This window comes from Carassius gibelio, chromosome B24, assembly GCF_023724105.1.
Source record: "Carassius gibelio isolate Cgi1373 ecotype wild population from Czech Republic chromosome B24, carGib1.2-hapl.c, whole genome shotgun sequence".
NCBI lineage: Eukaryota > Metazoa > Chordata > Actinopteri > Cypriniformes > Cyprinidae > Carassius > Carassius gibelio.
In genome coordinates this window covers 22899436-22912120 of record NC_068419.1, presented here as the reverse complement: position 1 = coordinate 22912120, position 12685 = coordinate 22899436, and positions in this window count along the sequence as shown.

Below are 12685 nucleotides of genomic sequence, written 5' to 3'. Positions count from 1 at the left end.
CTAATTAAGCAAAGATGGAAACGTCTGCACAAGCACTGCTAAATAAGCTTTTCAGTATGATTCTTAATGAGGGTGGATTTTAATGTCTTTATGCTGTCTGAAACAACTTTTGCCATAATTGTACTTGAGACTCTCTGACCCTTTTTAACATATTAAATTCACTTTTCAAGGTGCCTTTCCAAGGTAGAACTAGTGAATAATGAGTTTCAAAATAAGCTCGTTAATTGACTCCCGGTAAATTTAGATTTTCTAGAGCGACATATACATTTCCCCCCTTTTAAAAACGAACCATTCCAGATAATAAAGTTATTAATCTTGCCCATATAGTAATTATCTCTGTAATTATAGTGTAATTGCACATACATCAAGGACACTCTCATACCAAGAGCAGCCGGGCTCATCATGAAACCCCAAAGTCCGCTTCGCACACATAACCCCATGTTTTGTGTAGCTTGCGACACGTGGCAATATACTAACACAGAAAGCAGAACGCTTCATCAGGGCTGTAAATGCGCTAACATGATAATGCTGGTTTAATTACCCTTGGTCAGCCCACTTACAAACCCATCACTGCAGCAGTCAATATCCCACAGGATTCATTCAAGCTCGGGTTGATGGTTAACATGGGAGTCTTTGCTGCATGCTTTAGCCTAATTGATATCCTTATTTAGCAGAGGGCCACGGGGACTTGAAGAGAGTTAAATGGAGCAGTTTACGGTACTGTAATGCTGATCTCTGGACCACAGCTCATTGATACTCATCATAATTCATCCTCATTACATGCTGCTTCACAGTTTTGCTCAGTGTTTTCTGTTTGAGCGCGCATTAAAGCAGGTAACTATGGGATCTATGGAACTGGTTATTTGTATGGGAGTGATATCATCGGCCTAATGGATATCTAAGCTGCATTCACATTATGTCAAAATGACTACAGTTGAACTGAGGACTGTTCACAGACTCAAAAATGATTTGTTTTAATGGCTACTGCCAAAATGGATGTTTTGCACAGTACAAATTCCATGCTGACTAAATATGCAAAAATGTTAACACTAAAATGCTTGTTTTCAAAAATGTTGATCCAACTGTACCCCATTGGTTGGGCAAATAAAGCAGTTCCACCCCCAAACTCATGTCATTGAACAATCCAATGTGAAGCAATGTTTTGAAAGTGCCACAGTAGCTGTACTTGGTGAAGGAATCAACCTATGACTGGCTAACACTGCATAAAAATGCATGTGCCACTGTTGAGAGCTATTTCTACATCCCGATCTAGCTTTCACTGCTGTAAGTTGAATTAATAACATTAAATAACACTGTAGTAACACAATGCATTAGCACACTATGTAGCTAGCCTATGTGGTTGTTTCATTTCAACTAACTAGGAAGGGGTAGTTTAAAATCCGCAAAATGACATGCTACATGCTTTATTTTTATTTATTTATTATTATTATTATTATTTTTTTTTTTTTTACAGAGAGTAATTCCGTATCGTGTTGTGTGACAAACACATAAAGTAACTATTATGATGAATAAACTGTTCAACTCTAAATAATATAAGAAAAAAAACCATTACATGTGAAACCGATGTATAAAGCTCATGGGTTAACTTGACTGTTGTTGTGCTTGACTGATGCATGCCTGTCCCAAGGGTTTAGCCGGATAGTCCTCTCCCGTCCTTTAAATAATCAATTAAAGAATGAGGAGCAAAATAGATGAAGATTGTGATTGCTCTATTTAAGTAGGTTTTTAGGTCTGCTATGCTTTATCCAGATATATCTCATTTTCATTCTAAATTAATTAGCATGGACCACAGTGTGTGTGATAGCACTAGTGTTGTAGACTGATTTCATCATTTCATTCTCAATACCAACTAATTTTTATAAATAGGTTGCTGAAAATAGTACCAAACCAACCCACCCACACCAACACACACATACTTTCCTTTATATAAAAACAATAAAAAAAAAGAAAAAAAATTTTGTACATTTATCCTATAGTTCACGTGAGTGATATGTCATTCTGATATTCCTTCAGGCCTGACGATTTTTCATAAACTTGCACCCAGACAGCCACAAATGGCTCCCAATTTCCAGAGAGCACAGGCAGCCCATTTCATCATGTGACACTAAAGAAGAGCACAACAAAAATGGATTAAACCACTTATAAAATGCTAAGTGTGAATATGAAGATGACCCATACGCCTACAATAACTGATTCCAGCACACATAAACAACTCTGCTCTGGCTCAACCACTTTTAAAAACACGTTTTTTTTTTTTTTTTTTTTTTTTTTTTTTTTTTTTGTCTGAAACTACATGACAAATTAGAATTGTATTAATGTGTAAATAATAATAAGAAGAAGAAGACAAAATCATGTGTAGCTACACACATAGCCTCCTTATTATTTTTTTATTATTATTATTGTCATACCTAAGGTGGCCTCACAAAAGAGAATATACATAATAAACTGGCCATACAGCCAGTGTTTCTCTGCTTTCTCTGCCTGAGATGTTGGTATAAGCTCCAGCATCCTTGCGATGCTAAATAGGACAAGCAGAATGAAGGAGAATGAATGGATGGAATTGTCCCGAACAAAGATTAACATTATGAACTGTATGTAAATAAGGATTTGATAATTAGTTTAGGTTCCTTCGAGTTCATACTCTTACTTGCTCACTCTTGGCCCTTGGTTAATTTAAATAGCTGTTCGAGTTTAGTTTATTTAAACTGTTAAATTGTTTATTATTTTATTAAATAATGGATTGTTATTTAAATATGGGATTGTGATGACATGGCCGATTATGTAAAGTGTTGCTATCCCACCACATTTGAGAATTTTCATCCGCACCTCTACTAACCAATCATTCATTTGTTTACTTTCTTCTGAATTACTTAAACGCCTATGTCTTCTGACAGGGACTTTGTCAAAACACACAATATTTTGTAATTCATTCAAACCGTTCAACATATCTTAGTCTCAGCTGAAATAAAAGCTATGAAACCTTCAACACATCATGTCCATTTGACTAAACGATATCTTTGTGTTCCATATCAGACAACATAGAATGTAATCAGAAATGTTTCCAAGACGTAATACATAGTGGAAGCCTAATGCATTTTTATTGCAGTCAGAAAGATTTATTTTGCAGCATTGGCTGGATGTTAGGACAGTCACCGGGGATCATTGCATCCAATTTCAGAATACATCAACAAACATCAGTCACCACTAATGGAAAATTTCAACAAATTATTGTAAACACATGTTTGTTCCTCTTTTTTTTTTTTTTTTTTCAGTATAAACTACTATGTGTTTAGGAAGAGAAAAGTAAACCAACAGCTCAGTGTGTGTTATATAAACTTTTTTTCATTATTGCTACAAACTAAGATTGTGTGTTTGTCCACTATTTTTAATGTGCATTACTTAAAGAATAGAATTGCTTTCTCAGTGTCAGTGTAATGATCTATGGGAAAGGGGGAAAACTGTTATTAGCTATTGCACAAGACAGTAGTTTAGCTTAGAAAAAAAAAGAAAGAAAAGAAAGAAAGAAAAAAAAAAGTTTGAATGCATATTTTGTGTGCATGTGTTTCTACAGTATGTAATCTCACTATATGTTTATCCAGTTTTCAACCAGTAAAGAGTTAGTGAATGGAAGAAGTTTGTATTTTCTTTCAAATACTCTTTGCCCCCCCAAGGCTAATTGGAAACAGTCAACAAGAGCTAAACAATAACAGGCCGGAGAACAGGATTTTGGCTATGATGGTCCAATCCTGATAATTCTCTTTACTACATCAGCCAGACATCATGTTTTCTGCATTTAGTTGTTTGCTGTTGGTCAATTCTCTTAAATGGTATTTTGTTGGAATCTATTTGCTTTTAACTCTGTACATGACATGCCATATTCATGTTGTCAATCAAACTGAAATGGTAACTAGGAAATACATCATTCAATTTGTCCTATTTCTTACAGGCAAATTTACAAAATTGGTAAGGAGAGGTTATATAGAATATAATCTATAGACAGCTCTTTATAATAAACTAATATAATCCTATATATCTTATATATTCCAAATACCGCTACTTAAAATAATATAAACACCATAATAGTGGTATAATAGAGGGTTCACGTTAACTTCTTGCAGTCTTTTCGTGATCTGATGCATGGCTTTAAAATAAGGCAATACACATAAACCAAACAATAACACAAAATGAACATAAATTATAATCAAAACTTAAGAATGACAAAAAAAATAGGAGAACTGCTAAAATAATGGTAAAAAGAAAATTGATAGACTTCTTGCTTACAAAAAAAAAAGAACATGTTTTATTGCAAAACATATTGCAATATGCTTTATGTACAATACATTATAAACGTAGTTTTAATGCAATAAGCAAGCCTTAAAATAGCCTTATGTATTGTATGATCTTGTGTGTTATAATACATTATAATACATACAGTATCTGTTCATTGATACACCTTAAAAAAGTATAATGCATTAAAACGCATGACAAATAAACATTCAAATAGTATAATACATTTTAACTTTGGTTATACTTGCTAATCGAAAGACATAATGCACTACAACGCACATTATATATATATATATAGGCAGCATAAATATCAACTGGTTCCACACAAGTCTAAAATACTATGGCAGCCTGAGTTTTGAGGCAATTATTAGTCATACTTTCTAAACTGAAATATGTCCTTTTTACAATAGTTCAATGTGATAAACAATTACAAGCATTTTCTCATTACAAAATGTTCACCATCAATTGTGAGATTATTTAGGTTTTTATACTCATTTTATAGTAAACTAGCCTTATGGAAGGTATCTTAAAATTAACAGGTTCCTACTGTATTCTTTTCACCGTTTAATTTTTATTTATATAGTACTTAGACTCTTCAGACTCTTAGAGCTTCAATGAATGTGTGAAGGTACACACGTGTTGGTGAATGTGTGACATGTATCGCTGAATGCTATGAAGTGTTTTGGGATGAAACACTGAGTCTGATGCATTTGTATTTATGATGAATTGTTAGAGCTAAATGCTAAACACATGTGATGAGCTCTTTAGATGTGATTACTGTTGTTACCCTGCCATCTGCTGGTCCCTCATCTCGCTGTCTTTCCCCTCAGCCTTGTCTCTCACAGTCATCTCTCTCTCATGCTCTTTTGTGTCATCTCTACAGAAGGCACAGGAAAGAGAAAAGAGAGCGATTGTTATCGAAAAATAAGCATGGTGTTTGAAAGGGAATTTAATTGAGGCATTCGTTATATTTGAAAAGGTGAATTCCTCTGGGGCGACTGCAGGAAACTCGACCCATTTCATAGCCTCAGACATTAATAAAGAATGGCATCTTTTGACTTTAGCTTTCAGACCACAACCTTAAACGGGCTAAATATAGGGGGAGACACAGTAATTCCCTGCACCTTGGGGGATGAGACGCAGGACAGGAGTATAGAACGGCGGAGGCTTCCAATTAGCAAAGCGGGGAGACCCAGACGCAGTCGCACAAACATGCAAACAAACACGCAACAAACTCCAGCGTCCGTGCAGACACACACTATCTCAGCCCTAGAGGGAACGTGTGGGTCTTTCTTCTTAATATTTGTGCCATTAATAATCCGCAGAGCTCTGATGGAGCGACTAATAGGAGGCATCCGGTCTGAGCTCTGGTAACTAATAAAAAATAGGAAGTGAACGATGTTTTCGTCTGGTCGCATGAGAACACCCACTGGGGCCAGTTTGAGGAAGGGGTCGCATGCTCTTAAATATTTTCCCTCGTCTTCTTATTACAGGATTACCGGATTATTTTTGGTCATTGCGAGAAGAATGTTGTGTGTTTTTAAAAGTGTTGATAAGAGATCTTCTGTGTTGTACAAATGTCCCACACAAAAGATTATACATTTCCCAAAAAATGCTAGATTTGTATTATTTTTATTTATTTATTTATTTATTTTGTTATTTGATGTAAACTTCTGCTCAATGTTAATTTCAACTCAGAAAAGTGTTGTTTATGACACATGCCATTTAAACATGAGATTTAAAGTATATGTGCCTTGCATTGCAATATGCATTACTCTTTCAGAAATGCTATGGCTTTGTCAAATAAATACAAAGGTTATGTTCTGACAATATATAGTTTAACTTTCGGAAACATAATTGAGTTCTCAAGGTAAAAGGTAAACTTTGTAAAATGGCAATATGCGAACATTCTATATTAATACAAGTAGCTATGTTTCTTGCGTTAAAAATCCATTCCAGTAATTCCATAATCAGGAGTCTTATGTAAATGTGAAAAAATACCCCAATTTCTCTCATTTTCAAGTTTGTTGTGCAAAACAAAAATATGCTTGGTTTGAAAGTGATTTTTTATGAGAGGTTTGCTTTACACATATATCTATTAATAATAGATTACTATTATGTATATATATATATATATATTTTTTTTATTATTATTATTAATTTTTTTTTTTTCAGTGCAATGTAACTGTAAACTTAGTCTAATAATTATATTACTTATTAATTATAAATTAATATTATTAATTCACTTTTTATTCATAAATTGATTGTATTTCTTGGAGGTAATTCTACATTTTTTAAGTTCTGTTATTTATTATAAATTAATATTAGCAAAAATTTGGTGTCTTTTAACCTTTTCCAAGCAGTACTCCTTGAGGTCGTACTGTATGCTGTCAACATTTTACCACAAAAGTTAAAACATGAAAAAAAAAAATAAAACACTTATTGTTAATAAATATATTGTAATGCACACCCTCAAGTGAATAATTGCTTTAATATAAAAGCTATAATTTCTCTGTCATCTCTCATTGACAGAGGAAAGTCAGAAAGAGGCATTAACGGAAGCAATCATCGCCTCATCAGCATGTAATGGAGAATTCCGCACCGGATCCAGCACGCTTTGTTCACTGCACAGGGATGGAAACTATCTGACAATGTAAAGTTGCTTGTCACGGCAGCGTCTGCAGAGGGTTATGTGCTGTGGCACGCTGTGGCAGTTTGATGTGTTGGTGTCCTTTGGGTGTAACTCAGGGTAAGATCAGTGTGAATGATAACAAACACTCACATTTTCTCCCACTGTAATAGAATCTCCTGTGAGTGATGTCATTGTCATTGAGACCATGATTAAAGAAGGTCAGTAAAAGAATTATATTATGAATATTGCGATCACCTTAAGCTATCACCAGATGAAAGGACAGTGACTCATTTTACCAGATGCAGCATCTGATGTGGTCTAGTGCGCATGCAGTGAGGATTCAGACTGCATATCTGTCAGGGATCAGAGGTCAGGCTCATGAGAGAATACAAGTAAAACTTTATTAAGAGCCAATGAAAGATATGTGAACAAGCTTTTATATTATTATTATGCTGTAGGACGAGCAAGTAGAAGAGAAAAAAGCACAATTTATAACAGAATCGGCCAACATAAAGTCACATACTAAATTGTTACACTTTTTTTTTCATTTAAATATCATTAATTATACAGGTATAATGAATGTATTATTAGACATTCATAATGCCTTATAATGCAACATATAATCATATTATTACCACTATATATATATATATATATATATATATGTAAGGAAGATCTCATCAGTTCCACATATTTTTTTTCCAATCACATTTTTTTTTTCCAATCACATTTTATCTTTCTACAATCCATAATATACTGCTTCACATTGTATAATCATTATATTATAGTAATAATACTTCTAACATACAAAAAAAAATATTGAACTATTTTAACAGTACTTCACTCTTTTGATTATTACCCATGCAGCTTTGATGGCTTATGCATGCAAAATATTTGCATCTTTTGCATTTGTTCATACTGTAATAACTATTTACAATGAACTATAAAAAGAAACAGTGAATAACCTTTTAAATAATTGCTTTGCCTAATTTTTTTATGTAAATTAAAAAGATAGATGTTATGATATGTAATGTACCCTACATGTTTTTTTTTTTTTTTGAAGATTACTTCAGTGTTATAATGCTACTGACTGAGCACACCACACTTACTACAAACATTGCCAGCACCAACACAACACTTTTACTGTGATTCTTAAATTCTGAAATTGATATGATTATAGGTCAGAGTATTTTAGTGTTTTTTTTTTTTTTTTTATATATATATATATATATATATATATATATATATATATATATATATATATATAAGTATGTATATGAGTGTATTATCAGTTGTCGGTTGGCGTAATATTCTAATTTCCTGTAGCTCAGCCTGTCTCACTGTAACCCACACAGCTGTAGGAGTCTTTTAGGACTAATGCAGCGAGCATAAATATATTACAGTCTCATCATCTCTCCATTTATACAGGTGTCACCGTCTGACTTGATTTCCAGAGAGCGCAAGTTTTACTTTGCCGGGCGATTGAAGTCGCAACATTATTATAAGAGCTAAATGTATTCATGATAGCAGAAGTCCAACTGGCCTCTGGGCTTTGTAATATAATACGGCCCTCTTTATCAAATTTAACAGATTATTGGAAACAGGTTGTACACACGATTTGACCATGACGTGAGGAGGCAGGGCCTGCGGACTTTCTCTCTCTTTCTTCTCATTTCCATCCTCTCATATCTTTCTGTATCGTATTCTATCGCTGGCTAGTCTTTCCATACGATGCCATCCAATTTTTGGAGGATGTCTTAATAACAAAGTGACACGTGCCCTGAGCTGATTGTTTTACCACCAAGCATTTATCATAGACCTATACTGACAAAGCTTTATGGACATAGGAATGGTTTCTTCACATGCACGCACAAAAATGTAAATTTTATAATAATTTACTCACCATCATGCCATTTATATATATATATTTCATTATCTCAGACATTTTTCATTGACCCATGTCCAATGCTATTCTCTATCACTGATATCAAACCTGGCACATCTTCATGCACCAAATTTGAATATGCAAAGATGCAAATTTGAAAGTGCAAATGAGACCCAGAAAATCTCACAAAGGCATTGGATTCTTGGAAGTAATAGTACGCTGTGACCTTCATTTGTTTTTCTCTTATACTGGCAGGGAGCTTGGTAATGCAGACTGCTTCCTGTTCATAAAGCCCCTCAATGATTTAAAATGATTATCCTGAAGTATATCAATGTATCTTTCTCTTGCTCTCCGTTTCTCCAGATGGAGTTTCCCAGAACCCTATGAAGCTGAGATGACACTGCCAGTTGCCCAGCCCCGGGGCAGATCAGGGGCAGGGGGATAAACTGTCACCCTGAAGGGGGTGAGGAGCTGTCTCAGGTGTCAGGTTATTACGCTGCTATGAGAGGATCCTGAGAGCTGCTCTGCAGTGTGCTGTGAATGTTCAGACCACTGCGGTCTCGTTCCTTCATGTGGGATTATGAACGTAATGGTGTGAATTCTTACAGGATGAAAGAGATCTTAGGTATAGGTGCACTAGTGTGTGTGTGTGTGTGTGTGTGTGTGTGTTTCATTCCCAGGAAAAAGCAGGATTGTGCCAGAAAAGTTTGAGAAAAAGGTTAATATTTGTATTAGTAGTAAACACATCTAGGATTTTCAGTGACCTACTGTAAAAGTAAAAATACCATTAGAAATAAAATAAAATAAATAAACAACATCCCATTGAGTTTGAAATGTATACCTGATTTGACCTGAATAAAATACAGAATATTCTTCAGTTTTATTGGGTTTTGTTATAAATTATACATTAGGAGAGGGGTGGGAGGGTCAAATCACCATTTAGGTTTAATTTATTTTATTTCAACAAATTAAATTATAGTAGGAGTATGAATGGGGAATTACTAACTAGCTGACATTGCAATTAAATCAAATATCATTCAAACTTTATTGTAAGACACACTGTGCAGCACCAAAACTCTGCAGTTTACAGTATATTGGGTGCATGGTGTATGTAGTTAATAAGTTTAAAATATTTGAATAAATAATTCTATGCCCACTCATAGATTTGGCTGCTGTCCCATAGCATTTCTACAGTCCAACATCAATATAAATATGCATGTTAATAGTCATACATTTCCAGTTACAGTTAAGATGAAAGGTTTAAGAAATGTTTCAACATACTTCAGACACATAGAAGTCATATGTGGGGGTCTATCTATCTATCTATCTATCTATCTATCTATTTGACTTTGATTTAACTTTAGCTATTGCTGCACATCAGTGTGTCATCTAGATACTGTAACATCAATAACAAATAAGATTTATAAAACAACACTCACCTGTTGCAACGAGAGAGGCCGGGGTGGCTATATTGGACATTTGATATTAAAACAAATAAATAAAGCCTGAAAGAGAATAACACGATATTTCCACAAGATGTTAATTATGACTCTGTGACAGCATGAGACTCGTATGAAAGATATGTGTGGAACTCTCATGATTTTGAGAAAACATCGAGACAGAGAGAGAGCTATATGTGTCTGGCGGTGTGATAAAAAGCAAGTGGAAGTGCTAGAAGGCATCTCGTTTATCACGCAGGTTTAGCATGCACATGTGAAAATGAACAACTCTGTTATCAGCTAGTCTGCTTGAGCTTAGTTTAGTGTACTGCCATGTATTGTGTGCAAATGGCCCACTGTCAGGACCCGCAAGTCACTGATTTATCGGCCGCTGCCGTCCTCTCTAACAGCGATGAACTAATATTCCCAAACCCCCCAAAGTCACTCTGATCTTTAGCTAAATTGGAAAAAGTGGAATGCAAATGTTACATTTAAATGTGTGTAATTTGTGTGCAAATCACAAAGGGTTACCTGGGTTTTAGGAGCAGCTGTGAAACCCTCTTTATTTTTTGCAGTTCCGTTGTTGCCCATAGTGGCACAGAAATAACATACTTCAATGTATATGTCAAACTCTGCATTTACACTGCAGGTCTTGTTCCCCAAATCTTGATCCCCAAATACACACTGCTGAAACTATCAAACATAGACATTCTGACCTGGAAAAGGAAGTAAAACAGCACGAAATACAATGGATGCAGAGGCAAATAAAATTATACAGTGTTTTGCTTTCCACAATATATTGAAAAGTCAACAAAAAAAATCAGCAGAACATTGGTCTCGTGCAGCGGAGAAAAAAAGAGGAGAGCCCTTGTTGCAGCCTGGGCGAGCCTGGACTATAATAAGTCATGTGATCTCAGTTGGTGGTGTCCACCTGAGTTGTCGTCACTTATTTAATGACGTACGACTTGCATATCCAATTTGTCTGCTTACATGGCAGGAATCCATGCGGTTTTTTCCTGCTTACACATTCACCGGTCATATCTGATCTGTGCCAAATGAGAGGAAAAAATCGGAATTGGGTCACTTGAACCATGCAGTGTAAAAGGGGCCTTTAGTATAATCAGAGAATCAAATTAAAGCAACTGTATGTAGTTTAGCTAATTTGGAGAAAAAAGTACATACAAACTGCATACAAGTTAGTGGAATTCGCTGTCGCAATTACAGTGGATAGCTTTAGCTTAAATAGCTTAAATGTGTATTTGTTGTCTCTTTTGCATCCAGCTTCAAATTCATAATCAGTAGGCGAAAAGTACCCAGATGACTTTCTGTTTCTGATGATGATTATATATATATATATATATATATATATATATATATATATATATATATATATATATATATATATATATATATATATATATGGAGCTAGTTGTGTGACAAAATGTATCAATTTACAAATCATGAACTACTGTATGTCCCCTTTAAAAAGGAATAAAATATGGTACTGTTTTACTGCCTCTAGTGTTCATTTCAGTTGAATTTGATGTATTATATGTATTGGGAGTTTTGCAAAAATAGGTATAGAGACGTATATATATTGCAAATTTTAAAAGTATATATAAGCTATGAGATAATTTGACAACATTTATAATCATAATAAATAGAATATGATTAATAGCATTTTTTTGTGTGTGTCAAGTATTTGTATGGCCACAGGCACTTTCAGTGTCTTTAAGCTGAGCATCTATTATCACATCAGAATTTGTGACGGGATATGATCAGCGGGTCAGTGCGACAGAGCTCCTCAAACAATAATGAGCTAATCTGACCTGTCAAAAAAGAAACAAACTCAAAAGAAAGAGAGTACGGATAACTGTCAGTCATCCACACAAGATTAGTCTAACAGTTGGCCCAGCTCAAGGCATTTTCACACACACAGGAAGAAAGAAAATGCGTCGCTCATGCACCTTGACTGCTTGTAAGGATCCCTCAATGGAGAATCCTTTATTTATGCCTTCTTATTGACTCCATTTCTGTTTATTTTGCTCTGTCTGTCTCTCTTTGTTTCTTCTGTCATATGTGAGTGGTTTGTGATAAGTGGATATCATCTAACATTCAGTCACACTTTAATTTACAAATTTATGATGTAAAATGGCATGATAGGTCAAGCTAATGTGAGGCATCAACCAATGCAGCTTAACACCTGCAGGCGGTCTAAAGTCTGTGGAGATTTTCTTTTTTTTCTTTTTTTTTTCATCAGATGTAGTCTCCTTCATCACCCCATGCATGTGTGCGGCAGAAGTGTCTTTCAACTACAGCTGTGACAGACCCTCATGGCCAGAACTACACACTGTGACGATAGACTTGCAAACCCCGTTTCCATTTCGGATGGTTTAATACCCGGTAGAAATGTTCACTCAT